Here is a 6,419-nt window from a genome sequence, read left to right as displayed (position 1 = left end):
ACAACAGGACACAAGGTTCTCATGCCAGGAAGGTGTCTTTATTGCTGTGATGATAATGAAGAGTATCTCCGCTTATTCTTCTAAGCAAGACCTTTTATATTCTAACTTACGCATTCAGTACATTTCCACTAACAATCCATTGGCTAGAAAGCAAGCAAATTCCATAACAAGTCTTCATAATCAGCAGAGAGTTTATCTTATGCCTAGGTACAAAACACCCCTGTTTATTCAGACCTTCTGTCTCCTTTCCAGAGCCTCATTATCAGCAAGTTGACATTCAGTGAGGCCGAGCTGACCTCTCCATCTCTCACATCAGACATCTCTAAAGGAGCGACAGAGAAATAAGGATTTACGCAAGGAGAAAATGCATGATTTGCGCACAAGAGCCCAGCAGCCGGGCTTGGTTCTTGCTTATTTGGCAGACAAACTGAGCACAGAATGGCCTATATTGGATTAGGTTTTGGAGCAGACTGTTACACGGTAGATTAGTTCACTGCAGTCTCACCAGCAGATGCCCCACTTACTGTAGGTTTCTCCTGCTCAGAACCATGGAGTTAGTTTCTCAGCATCTGATATGGAATTTCTCATTGTAACTTGAGTCAGTTTATTTCTCTCTCATAATGATGCTTGAAGCTTGAGAAATATTTCTAAGGAGTTGCTGATGAATCTGACGTTACCCAGCCTGAATTGAGTGGCAACTGAGTTGTCTATGCAGTACAATTTTTAGATTAATTTCTGAGGTAAACAAACAAAAAATATATTTGATTCCACTCTGCATTAAAATAAACTAAGCAGCAGATCTCTTAAGGAGCTTCACAAGCAAACTGATCTACTGCTAATTAAGGGCAAAGAAGAATGTCCTCAATCTTCACCAATTTTGAGCTGAATTACCTGATAAAAATTGCTGAAGTTAAAAGATAGTTAGCTGAGTCTATTCACAAGTTCTAATACAACTTTTTGCACTGTGTATGGACTGAGTGCTGGTAGAACTTTAGGATAACAGTGCTCCCCACCTAAGTAATGTGCCATGGCAGCATGATACTAACTCTTGGTTTCTTATGGCTGTTTACCTCACTGCTGTGGGGTTTCTCTGTATTCTAGAAATCCAAGGATTGTTGAGCAATTCTAAGAACTCCAGAACAAATGGCTGCAATTGTTTCCTCATGGTTGAATTCAGTTCCACACATTTCACTTCCTACACCCTTCCATGTTAGATGCCATTTTGTCTGCCATTTTGTCTCTGCTGCCCTCTATCACGTCAACATCATGTAGTAGGATGCTAGTGGGAAGGTTTAACCTCTACTACAATAGCACTACCATTCCTCCTCCGATGTCATGAGCTGATGTGATCAAAACAGGAGGCATTACTTTTGGAGCAGCCCCGGTACAGCTAGTTACTGTAACTGTGTCCCAAGTTAAATGCATTCTCAGGCTAGCAGCTGATGTGTCTGTTAAACCTCATGATACAGGAAATATCCTTAAGCTTATACTGTAGGCGTTACTTTGCCGTGTTGAAACATGAAAAGGTTATAAATGATAAAACTCCAAACAGGATACTGCTGTAGCTATAGGACAAGCACTACAGCTTGCTAATGCTGCTTCTGATCATCCTGTTCCTGTCCATTATCCTGCTCTGTGTGTGTCTCCATCCACTACAGGCTCACCTCAGCTAACTCCTTACTATGAGCAAAATCACCACATGACAAAGGGCAGCTTCCTCTGAAGTCCTGCATGGCCATTCCTACTATATAAACCACTAACATATGAGCAGGGGTTCCTTACCCACCTCTTTTCTGAGGACAGAGAGAGTCATAGCAACATTTAAAGCTTCTTTCAGGATTAGAAGCTTTTTAAACAGAATTTAGAGGATAAAGAAATTCACACGTTGATCTTTGTGATCTTAAACACTGAAGCCCTTTTGCCTCTAGAAAAAAATGCTATCAGTTTGCTACATTAAGCCTGATCAAATGTGTGCTTACTTTTTGCACTGCTAAACATAGACTTTCCTTTCAAATAAGTGACCCTGAGCCTTAGAAACTTCCACATACTTTTAGTGCACTCCAGAGTCTTTCATGGAAGAGATTTTTAGCTCACTTTGTCAAAATAAACAGAAGTTAACAATCACCATTACACTTTCCTAGGCACTTTCCATCTAGCCAGTTGTTTGAAGTCATGAACACTCAGATTTACATATGCTGCATTCCTTGTAGGTCTCAAAGTAAGCATTGCATAGTTCTCTTATTGAAAGCTTAGAAAGTAAGTGTTTGAGGCAGGACTGATGATTATACACTTGATGATTATTATTACTAGAGTATCTACCACATCTTTAAAGGCTTCATTTTAAATGGTGAGCTAACCAGAGGTAAAAAATTAGGATCAGTTACACAAACAAAGACTTCTATAAACAAGCTGTGAATTACACAGGCTTCTCAGGGTTGCCTATGTGCCATAAAGCACGCAAAAAAGCATTCACTAAAACAAGGTTTTTGTGTACCAACTGCCAAAGAAAACATATTTAGAAAGCCTACTACTACTACTTCTGGCTATGAGAACAAACTCTGGAAGATTTGCCTGTTGGCCACTTGGTCTGCTGTGTTTGTAACCTTTAACAAACCCTTATTTTTCAAGCCTTAAAAACTGTTAAAGACTTGATCCAAAGCTCAATAAGCTCAGTGGAAATTTTCCACCCAAAAAACACTAAACAACTTCAAGTCATGTCCACATGAATGCACAGTTCAGACTGTGCATGATTTAATCCTGAAGGGTTTCATTGCACCTTGATTCTTTCTTGCAGTCTGACTAAATTTCTTCAGCTATTTTAGTTCAAACCTCTGAGAAATGTATGAATAAAGCAGTAAACAGTGCCCCACATGAAACAAGCCAGATCCAAGAAAACAAAACTATTTAACTAAAGCATCATCTCGAAATGTCTACTTTAAGACTAATTGTAAGCACCTGTTCACTGTTAAAACAAGAAAGTTGAGCAAACAGTGGAGAGACTTCTACAGTTCAGAAAAAAAAACAAAAAAAAACAAAATTGAGGGAAATAAAGTGGCATCATGCAGTACAGTAACATATTTATTGTAAATGGAATTACATCTAGCTGGTGGCCAGTCACCAGTGGGGACACCTGGTGCTTCATTTTGGGGCCAGATCTCTCCAACATTTTATAAATGATTTGGATGCAGGACATAAATGCATACTAAGTAAGATTAAAGATGATACCAATTTAGGAGAAGCTGTTGGCCCCCTTGAGGGCAGAAAGGCCTGACAGAGAAATCTTGACAAATCAGAGAGCTGGGCAATCACCAACTGCATAAGTTACCACTTTCAACTCCAGATATTTTGTGATTCTGTGACTTATTTTCTAAAGTACTTCAAAAGCTGTGGACACTCAAAAGGTCCTGCACCCTTTGAAAACTGTAAGGCATCTGTCTTGTCTCTCAACACAAAGCACAACATTCAAAGTGCTAAAGTGTTTTGGAATATCACCTTAGATAGTCAGACAGTCTCTGACTACCTTCACCTGCTCCATTTGCTCGTGCATGCTAAGAAAGCTCAAATGTCAATGGAGAAAATCCTCTACAAGAACCAGAAACTCAGCACCTCACATATCCTTTGGTGAGGTCCTCTTCCACTCACAAAGCCACACTATGCTTCAGAACAGGCATAGCTGCTGAGCACAAAAGTACCCAGACAATAAAAGGACTTCATAACATGATGGAAAGCACAGCAGAGTAGCAAAGTCTTAGGCTGTAGCAAGTAAGGACCTGATCAAATGCAATAGCCATAAGCAAAAAAATAAAGGAAAGAAGCTGCTTACCTTCAGAAGGCCCCAAGTACACAGGGACCTCCAGCAAGATGCCCTTACCTTCACTGCCAACACTTAAACGAGGCCTGGGATTGCATTGCTTTGCACTGCATGCACCTGAGTTCCCCTGAGTTGGCCCAGCCTTTCCACCAGGTGCTCAGTCACTGATTCAAGCCATGACTTAGCATTTCCACTACACTATCTAAATGAGACTTAATGCTCAAAAAGCAGCAAATCTCTTCCCACTGCTCTAAGCAATTTCCATCTCAGATTTTAATTGCTAATAAATCTTTTTGCACCACTTCATTTGGTGATAGAGTTAACCCAAATTGCACAGCAGCCAAAAGAATGCTGCTTTTTGTTATTTTTCACAGGAGTTTGTTCTTTTGGAGAGGGAAATGATTAGAAAGTTGTGGTACTATGCCTTTGAATTATAAATGTTCTCTTCAGGCAATAAAAACAAACACTTCTTTCTTAAAGTATGATCTACTTTGGAACTAGTAAGTTGCATCCAGTTGCATCGATACTACCTTTTCTGTTTACAAGTCTCAATTCAGTCATTCTGATAGAAATCCTAAATAGGGAGTAAAGATTACCAGAAGATGAGAAAACAGCTGGACTTTGTTGCTCCTCTGGAATGCAAAATAAAACATTTTCTTCACAGGTTAGGAGTTATTTCTGTTATTCTAATTATTTACCCTGTTGGAGTTACCTTTTCTTCCTCTAACAAAGATAATACTAGCCATTTGATTCATCTTTGCAAGTGAGGAAAAACAGGCCTTCAAACATCAGAGCATCGCTAGGCAATCGCCCAAGGCAATGTCCTGAAATCAGAAGTCAGCTCTTGCTGCTGGTAATCACAGCCTTGGTTACATGGAGCCCAGATCAGCCTTACCAGACTCTGTTTTAAGAACATACCACAGGGAGAAGCTATTCTTCTTGAGAATGAACACAACAATGTCCTGGAGTGCCTGACATTCTTTTTCAAACACTTCTGATGCTTCCTTTTGTTAATATGCTCTACTGACAAAAGTAGCATTACTGCTTGCCCTTCTACATTGGTGTATCAAAAGAATGCTTTACAAGCTACTGAAAACAATCAGTTCACTTCTAAGCAGTACTTTCATTACCTCTGACATATGGAGTGCTTCCATATTTCTCATGTTTGATGCTTAGGTTACGTGAAAGACTGTATGGTATACAAATGGCTGTTTAGTGAGATATTAATTCTTCATATTTTATGTAGGATTACCATATGCAGTGCAGAGCACTGACTGCCTGCTAGTTATGCATCTAGATTTACTAACTTTACCAGCATTAAACTAGGCGTTAATATGTAGCACCTTCTTAGTCTTCACACAGGGCTTCACTGTCCCTCGTGTCATAATTCATAAGCTATTTTCACAGCAAAATTTCTATTAGAGTCATTTGGTCAAATGTTTTTTTTTATCTGGGCCTTCCCCTGAGCTAACCTACACACAGTGATTTCCTGAGCTTGGGATACCCCAAGGGAGCCAGCAAAGAGAGGGGCTGAGGAGGCATGGGCAGGGCTAGGAGAAAGGATGGTCATTTCCTGCACAGACACACAACACCCCAGGGAGTGCTGCAGGCTGGGTGGACAGCCTACAGGATGCAGCAGTTGGCAGGAAGGCACACAGGAAGGGTGCTGTCACTGCCATTGCCAGTGGTGGCCGTTACACTCTCACAAGAAGCTCCACTCATGGAATCCACTAACAAAAAGCCACATCCTCTGTGCCCCCCATGGCCTTTTCACCCTCAGAAATCTCTGAGAGGTACACCCAGGCAGAGTTGCTCAGCATAGGGAAAGTACACTGGGAGCACGTGGGCAAGCTGAGGAGCACAAGGGATTTGGCAAAGGAGATCAACTAGTGGTATTGTGCTCAGTCATCCTGAGCATATGTGTCACTCAGCCACTATACAAGGAGCCACCAGGTAGAAAGAGAGGACTTAAGAAATATAAGAGAATGGAAGCAGGTTTCTGCCTGGGGTGACACGCAATTCCCTTCTCTGACTACCTCACCTTCCCTAATACCATTATACAGAAGATACAAGATTTTGGAACCTCATGGACAGGCAAAAAGAGGTGTGGATGAAGGTCCATGCAGGCTGGAGGGCTCACCTAGGACTAGTCAACCTGATCACATTTCATGACCACTTCTGTCACACAAAAAAGGAAGTGCTGTTGTCATCTGTGGCTCCCTTCTGAGAGGAACAGAGCCTGATAATGTCAATCACATGTGACCTATAGGGAAGTCTGCTGTCTCCCTGGGGCCCAAGGAAGAATCATTACTAGAAAATCCATTAGGTTTGTATCATCCTCCAATCATTACCCAGTACTGGTTTTTCATGTTGACAGCGATGAAGTAGCAAAGGGAAAGGCAAGCAAGAGTGAATTTGGCACCCTGGGAAAATCGGTTAAAGGATCAAGGGCACAGCAATGTTTTCTCTGTCCTTTCAGTAGCAGTGAATAATATTCACTGAAAGGAAACTAGTTGATGCAAATGTGGCACTGAGGCTGATGTCACTGGCAGAATTTGGGTTTTCTTAAACGTGGGATGAACAACAGAGATGCTATTGTAGGGAGAAA

This window comes from Coturnix japonica, chromosome 4 (assembly GCF_001577835.2).
Source record: "Coturnix japonica isolate 7356 chromosome 4, Coturnix japonica 2.1, whole genome shotgun sequence".
Taxonomy (NCBI): domain Eukaryota; kingdom Metazoa; phylum Chordata; class Aves; order Galliformes; family Phasianidae; genus Coturnix; species Coturnix japonica.
This window is presented reverse-complemented; position numbering follows the sequence as displayed.